General features: G+C 41.7%; 1 protein-coding gene and 1 long non-coding RNA gene across 4 annotated transcripts in view; one reads left to right on the top strand and one right to left on the bottom strand.

Annotated features, from left to right (window-relative positions):
* The window catches only part of MKLN1 (muskelin 1), a 381,880-nt gene that overhangs the window by 223,260 nt on the left and 145,073 nt on the right, over nt 1–13,547 (bottom strand). The window lies entirely within an intron of this gene.
* Nucleotides 1–13,547, top strand: part of LOC129659509 (uncharacterized) — a 48,595-nt gene that overhangs the window by 17,011 nt on the left and 18,037 nt on the right. The window contains exon 4 of one of the 3 annotated variants that reach the window (XR_008718101.1): nt 9,650–9,858. The exons of the other annotated variants lie outside the window; for them this stretch is intronic. This is a non-coding gene — a long non-coding RNA (uncharacterized LOC129659509). The remainder of the gene's footprint in view (nt 1–9,649; nt 9,859–13,547) is intronic. 3 annotated transcript variants of the gene reach the window in all.

Raw genomic sequence — 13,547 nt, 5'->3', positions numbered from 1 at the left:
AGGTAGGTACATCAGCAGAGAAATATCCACAAAGGCAAACATGTTTTACTGACTTGAAATTTGTAAACAAATGGGAACTGTGAGAAAAGAGGGACTGTCTTTAATTTACTTGTGAAATCACCCAAAAGTATTTGAGATTTTTTTCTTCCCAAGATACTGCTGTGAAATGACTAATAGGAATTAAGTGAGCCTGTACCAGGAACTAAATGTGCCACTTCACTGGGAGCAGAAAATGTTCCCCTGATAGAGGCTATCCTCTCAGATTATTACCTGGGGTGTCTTAAAGAGACTCAGCCAGACGCGAATGTGGTGCTTTTATAAAAAAGCAAGAATCATCTGAACACCTTTGCAAAATTTCCCCATATCTCAGTACTTTTGAGTCATGTTTATATCTTAGTTTCAACATTTCTGAAAAAAACTCAGGAGAGAAGGAGAAAGAAAATCTCCTGTCGCATTTTTTTCCCCTTGCTGGCTACTGTGGCTTTCCAACAGGAATCTTGCTAAAAGGCATGGCCTGTGCAGTTTTAGAAAGCTGAATGGCTCTAGGCTGCTTAAGAAAGTTGCTAACTGCACTGATCCAGCCTAGCTGGATTCTAAAAATCATACAGCCAGTTGAAGTGGCTTGATACTACTGACATGTTTGCATCCTCATACATATTTACCTATCCACAGCCTCATCTTGCTTCAGTAATTTAAATATTTTCTTCAGAAGTATCAGAAGGGGCACTGATTGACATTTTAAAAGCTGTTTCAAGGCACGATCTGTGTATATTTTTTAAGTGTAAAAGTAAAAAGCCTTTGACTGTGTGGATCACAATAAACTGTGGAAAATTCTGAAAGACATGGGAATACCAGACCACCTGACCTGCCTCTTGAGAAACCTGTATGCAGGTCAGGAAACAACAGTTAGAACTGGACATGGAACAACAGACTGGTTCCAAATAGGAAAAGGAGTACGTCAAAGCTGTATATTGTCACCCTGCTTATTTAACTTCTGTGCAGAGTACATCATGAGAAACGCTGGGCTGGAAGAAGCACAAGCTGGAATCAAGATTGCAGGGAGAAATATCAATAACCTCAGATATGCAGATGACACCACCCTTATGGCAGAAAGTGAAGAGGAATTAAAAAGCCTCTTGATGAAAGTGAAAGAGGAGAGTGAAAAAGTTGGCATAAAGCTCAACATTCAGAAAACTAAGATCATGGCATCTGGTCCCATCACTTCATGGGAAATAGATGGGGAAACAGTGGAAACAGTGTCAGACTATTTTTGAGGGGGGCTCCAAAATCACTGCAGATGGTGACTGCAGCCATGAAATTAAAAGACGCTTATTCCTTGGAAGGAAAGTTATGACCAACCTAGATAGCATATTGAAAAGCAGAGACATTACTTTGCCAACATAGGTCCGTCTAGTCAAGGCTATGGTTTTTCCAGTGGTCATGTATGGATGCGAGAGTTGGACTGTGAAGAAGGCTGAGTGCCGAAGAATTGATGCTTTTAAACTGTGTTGTTGGAGAAGACTCTTGAGAGTCCCTTGGACTACAAGGAGATCCAACCAGTCCATTCTAAAGGAGATCAGTCCTGGGTGTTCTTTGGAAGAAATGATGCTAAAACTGAAACTCTAGTACTTTGGCCACCTCATGGGAAGAGTTGACTCATTGGAAAAGACCCTGATGCTGGGAGGGATTGGGGGCAGGAGGAAAAGGGGATGACAGAGGATGAGATGGCCGGATGGCATCACCGACTCGATGGACGTGAGTTTGAGTGAACTCCGGGAGTTGGTGATGGACAGGGAGGCCTGGTGTGCTGCAATTCATGGGGTCACAAAGAGTCGGACATGACTGAGCGACTGAACTGAACTGAAAACACCACTAATGAAAATAAAGTCAACTTCAAAAAGCCTTAAAATGGAAAGAAAAATCTTTCCACTTTTATCTAGAGTTTTTGTTGCTGTTGTTCAGTCACTAAGTCATGTCCAACTCTTTGTGACCCCGTGGACTACAGCATGCCAGGCTTCCCTGTCCTCCACTGTCTCCCAGAGTTTGCTAAAATTCATGTCCATTGCTATCTAACCATCTCATCCTCTGCTGCCCCCTTCTCCTTTTGCCTTTAATCTTTCCCAGCATCAGGGTCTTTTCCAATGAGTTGGGTCTTCACATCAAGTGGTCAAAGTATTGAAGGTTCAAAATCAGTCCTTTCAATGAATATTCAGAGTTGACTTCCTTTAGTATTGATTGGTTTGATTTCCTTGCTGTCAAGGGACTCTCAAGAGTCGCTTATCCCAAGGTAAGTGCTGTCAACTATTTCATGTATATTTTTTCCACATAAACATATTATATATGTGTTTTTCCCACAAAGCAGATCATAAAATATACAAATATATAGTATCCTATTGTGAGATAATAGAAAATATATACATTGACCTGTGCTCCAGTTCCAGCACAGAGCTACTAAACCCTAAGTGATAAGAATACTGGGAGCATCTTTTGTTCTGATATTTGGTCTTCGACCCTGCTTCCTGACATAGAGTTCCTAAATAGCTTTGAATTTCCTGGGGGTTTGTAGTTTCTTTTAGTGAGGTGAGCTATTGGATGGCTCCTGGATCAGGCCTGGTCCCCAGAAAGACCAAGCCAGGATTAGAAGCTTGGTATTTTCAGCCCCATCACCCATTCTCCAGAGAGGCAGGGAAAAAAGAATAGAAATGGAATTAATTGATCATGCCTCTGTGATGAAGCCTCTATAAAAATCTCAATAGTATGGGGTTTGGAGTGCTTCCAGACAGGTGAACACACCCACCTAGTGGGAGGATGAACCACTCCTGCCCTCAGACCCTCCCAGACCTTCTCCCATGTGTCTTGTCATCTAGCTATTCATCTGGATCCTTTACATTACACTTTGTTATGTAATAAACTGATAAACATAACTGTTTCTCTTAATTCTTTGAGCTGTTCTAGCAAATAATGCAATCCAAGAGGTAGGAGATCTTGGGAACCTCCAGTTTGTAGCCAAATCAGACAGAAATCATGGATAATCTGGGAACCTGGTTAATCTGAAGTGGGGGGCAACCTCATAGAACTGAGCCTTTAACCTGTGCGATAGTGTCCAGGTAAATAGTGTCAGTGAAAGCCAAAGTCACCCAGTTGTGTCTGACTCTGTGACCACATGGACTATACAGCCCATGGAATTCTCCAGGCCAGAATACTGGAATGGGTAGCCTTTCCCTTCTCCAGGGGATCTTCCCAACCCAGGGATCAAACCCAGGTCTCCCGCATTGCAGGCAGATTCTTTACCAACTGAGCCACAAGGGAAGCCCTTGCGTCAAGATTGTATTAAATTGTAGGACACCCAGCTCATGTCATAGAGAATTGCTTGATGTGGGGAAATTTCCCACGTATCTGATGTCAGAAGTGTTGTAAATGTGATTGATAGTGAAGGAGACGGAGGAGAAAGAGTGAGTTTTTCCTAATTACCTATACCCTGTTTTATTCATTTAATAATGTATCAGAAATATTTCCATGTCAGCACATACAGATCTTAAGATCTTTTAATCATTGGATGTGCCATAATTTATTTAACCACTGCCCCATTGATGACATTTAAATAATTTCTGGTTGTTACTATAAACAGTGTTTCTACATTTTTATACATGTGTCATTGGAAATTTATATTGCTCTATCTTAGGATAAATTCCTGTAACTGAAGTTGCTAGGTTAAAGTATATATAGATTTAAAAATTGAGTTAGATGTTGCCAAATTGTAACCTCCAAACAGTTGTTCCATTTCCACCAACAGTAAAAGTTCACTTATACCCTTGTCTAAATGAAGTTTTATCAAACTTCCAAGTTTTTGTCAATCTGGTAGATAAAGATGGTATCACATTGTTATGATTTCCATTTTTCTAAGCACTAATGAAATTGTATTTTTTTCCAAGTAGTTTTGCCATTCTTATTTTCTTTATGAAATACCTGTTCATATTATTTGCCCTTTTTCCTGTTCATTTTTTCCTTGTTAAACTGTAAGATCTCTTTATACAGTAACAAAATAAACCCTTTGTGTTGTGTTACAACTAATTATTTCCTTCTGTGCCATTTGTCTTTTGGCTCAATTTATAGTATTTTCTTGTTGCTCTTGTCATATTTGTTTTTACCATTAAAAAGTTTCAGGTATTTTACACTAAAGCATTTATTAGCACTTTCCTTTTTGGTTTCTGAGTTTTGTCTATGTTTTCAATATTAGCTGTCTTACAAGATGGGTCTCTTTACAGTTACCTAAGCGTTAGTGTACCAAGGCATGATTTGCATTTTACTACATCGTAAGTATAGGTTAAAAAAACTGGATTGGGAGGACTTTCCTAGTGGTCCAGTGGTTAAAACTTCACCTTCCAATGCAGGGGACATGGGTTCAATTCCTGTGGGGGAACTAAGGTCTCACAGACTGTGAAAGTGAACATGTTAGTCGCTCAGTTGTGTCTGACTCTTTAGGACCCCGTGGACTGTAGCACCAGGAGCCCCAGGCTCCTCTGTCCATGGAATTCTCCAGGCAAGGATACTTCTCCAGGGGATCTTCCCAACCCAGGGATCAAACCTGGATTTCCCACATTGCAGGCAGATTCTTTACTGTCTGAGCCAAAAATTTTTTTTAATAATAATAAATAAATAAAATGAAAAATAATTAGATTTTACTTTGGAAAGAGAAAATTCACAATATCTTTAACAAAAGGGAGAGCCGAGAGACCCCATTCTCTTAGTGTCCCTGGCTGACCTGCTGGCCTCACAGAATGGTTTTCCAGAGAAGGGAATTCTGCCCCTCTTTTGGTCTCCTTCTGGTATACAGCAAATTTGAGAGTAGCCTTATCAGTGAAAGGAATATCCAGACTGTTTTGGCATCAGGCAACCTGGAGACTTCCCTGGTGGCTCAGACAGTAAAGCGACTGTCTACAATGTGGGAGACCTGGGTTCAATCCCTGGGTCGGGAAGTTCCCTGGAGAAGGAAAAGGCAACCCACTCCAGTACTCTTGCCTAGAAAATCCCGTGGATGGAGGAGCCTGGTGTCCATGGGGTCACAAAGAGTTAGACACGACTGAGCAACTTCACTTTTACTTTAACCTGGATTTTGGTGCAAGCTGTTTACCAGAGTTGTCTGGGAAACACACACAAGCTGCCCAGCCATTGACTTTTGGTCCTGTGGGGTGTTACGCAAGAGAAAGAAAGCCAGTAGTCACATGAGAAGCTGGGCTTGTGTATAGTTCCTTAGGCTGCGAGAAGCCCCCTCCCGCAGTTCCAACCCCGCTCCAAACTGGTATGAGCTAACTCTTTATCCAGGCAACACAGAATGATTTAGAACACAAGATTTATTTAGAACACAACACAAGATTTATTTAGAACAAGCCTGCTCTTTGTATCATATTAAGTCAGTAAAGAGTCACTCAGTGGAGGTGAGACTAACACTTTTTACCCCCAACATTTCATTTTGAATATTTTCAAACCATGTAACTCAAAAGAATGATATGATGAATGACCCTATACTCTTCACCGAGATTCACCAATTGTTAACACTTTGTCACCTTTCCTTTATCTCTTTCTATAAACATACACTTTTATCCACTGATGCATTTGAAAGTAAGCTGAATACTTTATGAGGTTTCACTCAAAATAATTCAGCATACATCTCCTAAGAATAAAGGCATTCTCCTACATAACTGCCGGAGAAGGCAATGGCACCCCACTCCAGTACTTTTGCCTGGAAAATCCCGTGGATGGAGGAGCCTGGTAGGCTGCAGTCCATGGGGTCACTAGAGTCGGACACGACTGAGCGACTTCACTTTCACTTTTCACGTTCATGCATTGGAGAAGGAAATGGCGACCCACTCCAGTGTTCTTGCCTGGAGAATCCCAGGGACGGGGGAGCCTGGTGGGCTGCCATCTCTGGGGTCGCACAGAGTCAGACACGACTGAAGCAACTTAGCAGCAGCAGCAACATAACTGCAATACTATTTTTAGACCTAGGAAAATTAATGATTCAATATCTTTAATTCCACATTCAAATTCTTCTAATCTTCAAAATATCTTTTATAACCATCTTTTCTTTTTTATCCAAGAACTTAATAAAGTCCATACATTGCATTTGATTCTGTCTCTCGAGTCCAGTGCTCTGAGGTAGGCATTTAGCAATGCCTGGCGATACCTTTGATTGTCATGACTCGGAGTGCTACTGGCATCAAGTGGATGGAGGCCAGGGATGCTGCTGAACATCCTGAAATACACAGGACAGCCCCCCACAACAAAAGAGTTTGGCCCAAAATATCAATTAGGTAACAAGGTAACGAAGCCAGCCTAGACTCAAGTGGTCAATAAATCAACTACCTCTTGATTGGAGTTGCTGCAAAGTCACATTACAAGACATGTGCCTATTGCACTCAGTCTATCAAAATGATATTGTTTACCTCTTATTGCATAATATCAGGAGGTATACATGTCAGATTGTCCCACTATTAGTGAAGTTAAGTTTGTCACCTGATTAAGTGGTAACTGACAGTTCTCCTTTGGAAAGCTTTCTCTCTCAAATAAAGAAGGTGATACTTTGGTGTACTTTGTCTGTCCTGCTTGCCGTTGTATTAATTTCCTAGGGCTGCTGTAACAAAGAACCCACAGATTCGCTGGCTTAAAACAACAGGAATTTATTGTCTCATAGTCTGGAGACAAGAAGTATGAAAACAATGTGTTGGTAGGCTCCCTCTGAAACTCTAGAGGAGAATCCTTTCTTGACTCTTCCAGCTTCTTTTAGCTCTAGACATTCCTTGGCTTGTAGCTGCAGCACTTCAATTCTGCCTCCATCATCCTGTGGCATTCTCCATGTGTCCCCATATCTTCTTACAAGGACACCAGTCATTGGATTAGGATCCCACCCTTCTACAGTATGACCTCATCTTAACTAATTACATCGCAACAAAACTATTTCCAAATAAGATCACATTCTGAGGGCTGGGGGTAAGATTTCAACATACCTTTTTTGGGAAACGTAATTCAGCCCATGACACCCATCTACCCTTTACCCAAAGGTTTTATCATCCACTGATAGTCCTTGATTGAATAAGTTATTATATTGAGAATTGTACAACAGTGTTCTTCTTCTTGTCGCTGTTAAGTCGCTTCAGTCGTGTCTGACTCTGTGTGACCCCATAGATGGCTGCCCACCAGGCTTCCCCGTCCCTGGGATTCTCCAGGCAAGAACACTGGAGTGGGTTGCCATTTCCTTCTCCAATGCATGAAAGTGAAAAGTGAAAGTGAAGTCGCTCAGTCGTGTCCGACTGTAGCAACCCCATGGACTGCAGCCTACCAGGCTCCTCCACTGTGGGATTTTCCAGGCAAGAGTACTGGAGTGGGTTGCCATTGCCTTCTCTTAACCCTCATCAATTATTCAACATTTATGAGCTGGCATTCTTCTGTAAAGATTTGTTTTTTCCCATTTCTCCCCTATCTCTTCTTTCCTCTCCCTCCCAACTTTTCAAATCACTTTGAATATGTGAGTTTTTCTTTTGATTCAACTGATTGAATTGTGGTGATCGAACTGTCTCAAATTTCGTTAATTAGAGTCCATAAAGTCAACTATAGGGAAACTGGTGGCTCAGTGGTAAAGAAGCTACCTGCCGATGCAGGAGTGCAGGAAAAACAGGTTTGATCCCTGGGTTGGGAAGATCCCCTGGAGGAGGAAATGGCAACCCACTCCAGTATTCTTGCCTGGAGAATCCCATGGACAGAGGAGCCTGGTGGGCTACAGTCCACGGGGTAGCAAAGAGTCAGACATGACTGAGTGACTGAGCAAAGTCAACTTAGCAAATAAAAGTACAAAAAGTATTTAAATTTGCATTAAATTGAAAATTCTTCTTAAAATGTTACTTCTCCACTAATCTATCCCATAAGACCCACTTCGCTTGTCCAGGTAAGTTGGGGCTCACATATTTAGCCCTGGAGAGGCTCTGATAAATCTCCTCGTCATTGCCAAAGTATAACCATTAAAAAAAAAAGCCCATCATTTATTGAGTGTTTTACTATACATATATTATTTTCATTGTCATAATAACTGTGCCTTAGTAATGTTACTGTGCTGTGCTGTCCTGTGCTTAGTTGCTCAGTCATGTCCGACCCTTTGTGACACCATGGACTGCAGCCTGCCGGGCTCCTCTGTCCATGGGGATTCTCCAGGCAAAAATACTGGAGTGGGTTGCCATGCCCTCCTCCAGGGGATCTTCCCAATCCAGGGATCGATCCCAGTCTCTTATGTCTCCCACACTGCAGGTAGATTCTTTACCATCTGCATAAAGAATCCAGAGTGGGAATTCCAAGAATACTGGAGTGGGTAGCCTATCCCTTCTCCAGGGGATCTTCCTGACCCAGGAATCAACCAGGTCTCCTGCATCGCAGGTGGATTCTTTACCAGCTGAGCTACCAGGGAAGCCCAGTAATATTACTACATGTGAATGTGAAATCTGAGGCTCAAAGTGAGACACTAGAAGGAGCATGGATTTTGCAAGCCAGTACTTTGTATATGGGCTCTATCACCTATCAGGTATGTGATTTGGGGCCTCTGTGGCCTTGGTTTGTTTATCTATACTATGGGGATGATAATATTTTCCTCATAGTTTTGACCCAGCAGCTTATCTAACCTAGACCAAGTGTTTACTAGTTCTCTTCTTTTCATAGCCTGATGACAGGCCATGACTTCTAGGTCATGTTAGATAAATGACTGTGCCAGAGTCCACTAGCAGTTAATCAGGAGTTGATCAATTTTATTAATTCAGAATATGCTCATTTCTAATTAAGGTAGCTTTACCTAAGTTTCAGCTAAAATTTACCCTTATTGTATTTAAGGGGAAAAAAAAAAAGGTTTGCTAATTAACTTCTTAAAAAATATTGTGGGAAGGAGATTTCATCTACTCAACCTAAGAGAACAACTTTTGCATTTGCATAGGAATCTCATTTACAAATCAATGTTCAGAATATGTGGACTCTTTACCTGAAAACAGTGCATTCATTCATTCCAAAAATAGTATTGAGCATCTAGCACATGCAATGGTCAAGGCGCTTGAGATACATCAGAGGATAAAATAAATATTTCTGCCCTTGTTTATCTTCCAATTGGAGGAGACAGATGAAAAACAAGTAAATATGAAAACTGTATGGAGTATTAAAGTAGATAAGTGCCAATGAGAAAAACAAAGCAGGGGTGTACAGGAGGAGATTGCTATTTTAAATAGGGCTGTCATCCTTTAAAAGGTGATAGTTGAGCAGACTTGAAGGAGGAGAAGAATTTGGGCATGGGGCCATCTGGGAGAACAACAAATACAAAGGTCCTTGGGCAGGAGTGTGCTTGGCCTTCTGGAGGCATGGAAAGGAGGCCATTGTGGCTGGAGTATAATGAATAAGAGGAAGTATGTTATTTATCTAACACTTAGATAGGCAACCCACTCCAGTATTCTTGCCTGAAAAATCCCATGGAGGGAGGAGCCTGGCAGGCTACAGCCAGAGGGCTCACCAAGAGTCAGACACGACTGAGTAACTAACACTAGTAGCACTATTTTAAGCACTTAAAAATATTAACTAATCTTCCCAACAACTTGTGACATGGGTGCTGTTTTTTTCTCTTTTCCAGATGAGGAAACTGAGACACAGGAAGGTTAAATAACTGTCTCCAAATCACATAATTCTCAAATGATAGAGATGGAACTGGTACTCAGGTAGTAAGTTTCTAGAGACATTTGGTGCTCTTAAGTACCCGAGTATGCTCTCCTGCCTCCTAGTTATTAAAAGATGAGGCCCAATAACTGAAGACTAGAGCCCATAGGTCATTAAAGGCCATTGGTAAATATTCAATTTTTATTCTGAGTGATATGGGGTTTTGAATAAAAGAGTGATACGTCTGTTTTTGTTGTTGTCCTGCAAACTTTAGATATGTGTTCCTCTTGGAATTTAATACGCTTATGAAAAGTCAAAAGGATTTCAATTTATGGGAACAAAGACATTTTGATATATATAATTTAGAGATGCTGCTGCTGCTGCTAAGTCGCTTCAGTCGTGTCCAACTCTGTGCGACCCCAGAGACGGCAGCCCACCAGGCTCCCCCGTCCCTGGGATTTTCCAGGCAAGAACACTGGAGTGGGTTGCCATTTCCTTCTCCAATGCATGAAAGTGAAAAGTGAAAGTGAAGTCGCTCAGTCGTGTCCGACTCCTAGCAACCCCATGGACTGCAGCCCACCAGGCTCCTCTGTCCGTGGGATTTTCCAGGCAAGAATACTGGAGTGGGGTGCCATTGCCTTCTCCAATTTAGAGATGATGTCCCATCAAATGCCATTTGTGTAAGAGTGATCTTTTCTGTTTTCAAAGTCTAATAGGAACCTTTTTATAATGTGGAGCTAGCAATTATTATGTATTTGACTGTGCTGTCTTGGGACACCAAGGCAACATTATTTTTCTATTTTGAAGGGAAAAAAATGTTTAAAAGCAAATGGTTATATAACATATGTCCTATCTACATACCAAAGGTGATGGGTTATTGGTGCTACTTTCTTAGGGCTTAATGTGTCAGGACCTTAGGGAGTCACTTCAGTGGGGCTCCATGACCCGAAGTGTGGAGTGATCCACAGCTAGCTGGCCCTGAGAGTAACAAAGGACTCAAGCTCAAGCCACCCAACCTGCTCAAGACAGATTTAGGAGCAGCACATGGCAGAGTCAGCCAGGAGAAAAGAAAGCATTGGGAAGATTACGCAGTCATCCAAGAATGATATTAATGACTGTAATTGCCATAATTTACTTAGCATTTACTGTATGCCAAGCATCATGCCAAATACTTTACAAGCATGAGCTATATAGTATCATCATCCCCATATTGTGAGTAAAGAAACTGGCTTAAAGAGATTAAGTAAATTGCCTAAGATCATATACAGCTGTGACTTAAGCACAGCTCTGCCAGTCTCCAGAGCCCATATTGAGACTCATTTATTCTATGCTGTCTAGGAATGTACTTGTCTTTGATTATTCCTTCTGTAACCCTCAGAACACTATCTTCCTGGAGGTGGTTCCAGTTCTGTATCAGCCACGACTGCAGCTAGCTTGCTTTGTTTGGGTACACGGAATCCTGCTACCTGGGGCTGGAGCTTATCTGCCACTCTCCCAGCCTGGCCCTCCCCCTTGGTTGGCACTGAGCAACTAGGCTCATCAGCCACACACCATGAATTTCTGGCTTCTCTCTCTACTCCTCAACTAGGACTAGAGGCCATGCCATAGAGCATTGGCTGTGGCTCCCTAAGAGACTATTAGTAGGAACATATGACATAACTTAGAAGTATGAGGAAAGAAACTCTTGGTGTGGTACAGTTTGATCACTGGGAAATAGGAGATGGAAGAGAACCATGAAGATGGGTTACTTTTACTTTCTCTGTCCCAAGAACTTACCTGAGCGTGTTTTTGCCATGCAGAATGTCTAGAGATATTCTGCATGCACAGGCAGGTGCACCTGCCGCCTCTGTAGATTGTTCAAACATCACCTTGCATCACTTCCTCGCTTTCTCAGCCTCTCTTCCCTTTTTCTCTCACTCTTACTGCCCTAGGATTACATCTTCTAAATAAAACATTAGCGTTAATTCTTGCTTTGAGGTCTGTTTTTCTAGAAAATATAGGCTAAGACATTCAGACTCAATTTCTCTCAGTGGAACCACCAGGTCCTACCCTCCCTTGGCTCAATGCCAAGCTTCCAAAAAATGTATTCTAAAAGATAATAGCTGGTAAAAATATTGTCAGTCTTATTACTATGTCTGATAGATTTCATGTATTCCTCCAAATACATACCGCCACCCTTGATAGTAAAAATATTCTGAACCAATGGCTCAAAACCAGCCTCAATCCTAAATCTACTCTTGCTCTGAAGTTCTTACAAGAACGTCCCCTTTCTTCCCAGTCTTGTTCTGGCTTGGTTCCCCATTATTCTAACTTATGCTATTATAACACCTTCCTAATTTGTCTTTCTGTTTCCACATTTTCCTACTTCTGATCCAATCTGAATACCACTGCCATCAGATAAATAGCCCTAAAAACTGATTTTATCTTGCTCTCCCACTTTCAAAAAACCTTCAGTAACTTTTCACTGAACATAAAATAATGTTTAAAGTTCCTTCTAAAACAAATCTTCACTCAAGGCCCTCCACAAACTGTTGTGACCTACATTTCCAGCTTTAATGCCAATGATAATGTTTCTCTATTTTAATTACACCATTAGTTATTCTGGGCTGCTTGCTTTTTCCAAACATGTGTTGTACTTTTCAGAGACCACCATGCCTCTGCTATTGAACTGGGAAACAGAAGGACTTGTGATTTTTGATAACCACCCTGGGAAGTGTCAGAATGCTTGCCACACCCATAACCGCTTCTCAGTTCAGTTCAGTTCAATCGCTCAGTAGTGTCTACTCTGGGACCCCATGAATCGCAGCACGCCAGGCCTCCCTGTCCATCACCATCTCCTGGAGTGCACTCAAACTCACGTCCATCTAGTCGGTGATGCCATCCAGCCATCTCATCCTCTGTCATCCCCTTTTCCTCCTGCCCCCAATCCCTACCAGCATCAGGGTCTTTTTCAATGAGTCAACTCTTCCCATGAGGTGGCCAAAGTACTGGAGTTTCAGCTTTAGCATCATTCCTTCCAAAGAACACCCAGGGCTGATCTCCTTTAGAATGGACTGGTTGGATCTCCTTGCAGTCCATGGGACTCTCAAGAGTCTTCTCCAACACCACAGTTCAAAAGCATCAATTCTTTGGCACTCAGCTTTCTTCACAGTCCAACTCTCACATCCATACATGACCACTGGAAAAACCATAGCCTTGACTAGATGGACCTTTGTTGGCAAAGTAATGTCTGCTTTTGAATATGCTATCTAGGTTGGTCATAACTTTCCATCCAAGGAGTAAGCGTCTTTTAATTTCATGGCTGCAGTCACCATCTGCAGTGATTTTGGAGCCCCAAAAAATAAAGTCTGACACTATTTCCACTGTTTCCCCATCTATTTCCCATGAAGTGACAGGAACAGATGCCAGGATCTTTGTTTTCTGAATGTTGAGCTTTAAGCCAACTTTTTCACTCTCTTCTTTCACTTTCATCAAGAGGCTTTTTAGCTCCTCTTCACTTTCTGCCATAAGCATATCTGAGGTTATTGATATTTCTCCTGGCAAACTTGATTCCAGCTTGTGCTTCTTCCAGCACAGCATTTCTCATGATGTACTCTGCATAGAAGTTAAATAAGCAGGGTGACAATATACAGCCTTGACATACTCCTTTTCCTATTTGGAACCAGTCTGTTGTTCCATGTCCAGTTCTAACTGCTGCTTCCTGACCTACATAAAGGTTTCTCAAGAGGCAGGTCAGGTGATCTGGTATTCCCATCTCTTTCAGAATTTTCCACAGTTTATTGTGATCCACACCACTTCTCACGGATATCTAATTGACAGAACACTGAATTGTGTTTCAATTTATTCTGCCATTTCAAGCAAAACCGTTTAGTCTA

Source organism: Bubalus kerabau, chromosome 8, assembly GCF_029407905.1.
Source record: "Bubalus kerabau isolate K-KA32 ecotype Philippines breed swamp buffalo chromosome 8, PCC_UOA_SB_1v2, whole genome shotgun sequence".
In the NCBI taxonomy this organism is placed as follows: domain Eukaryota; kingdom Metazoa; phylum Chordata; class Mammalia; order Artiodactyla; family Bovidae; genus Bubalus; species Bubalus kerabau.
Note: the sequence above shows the minus strand (reverse complement) of the source record. Positions and strands in the feature narration are given on the sequence as shown.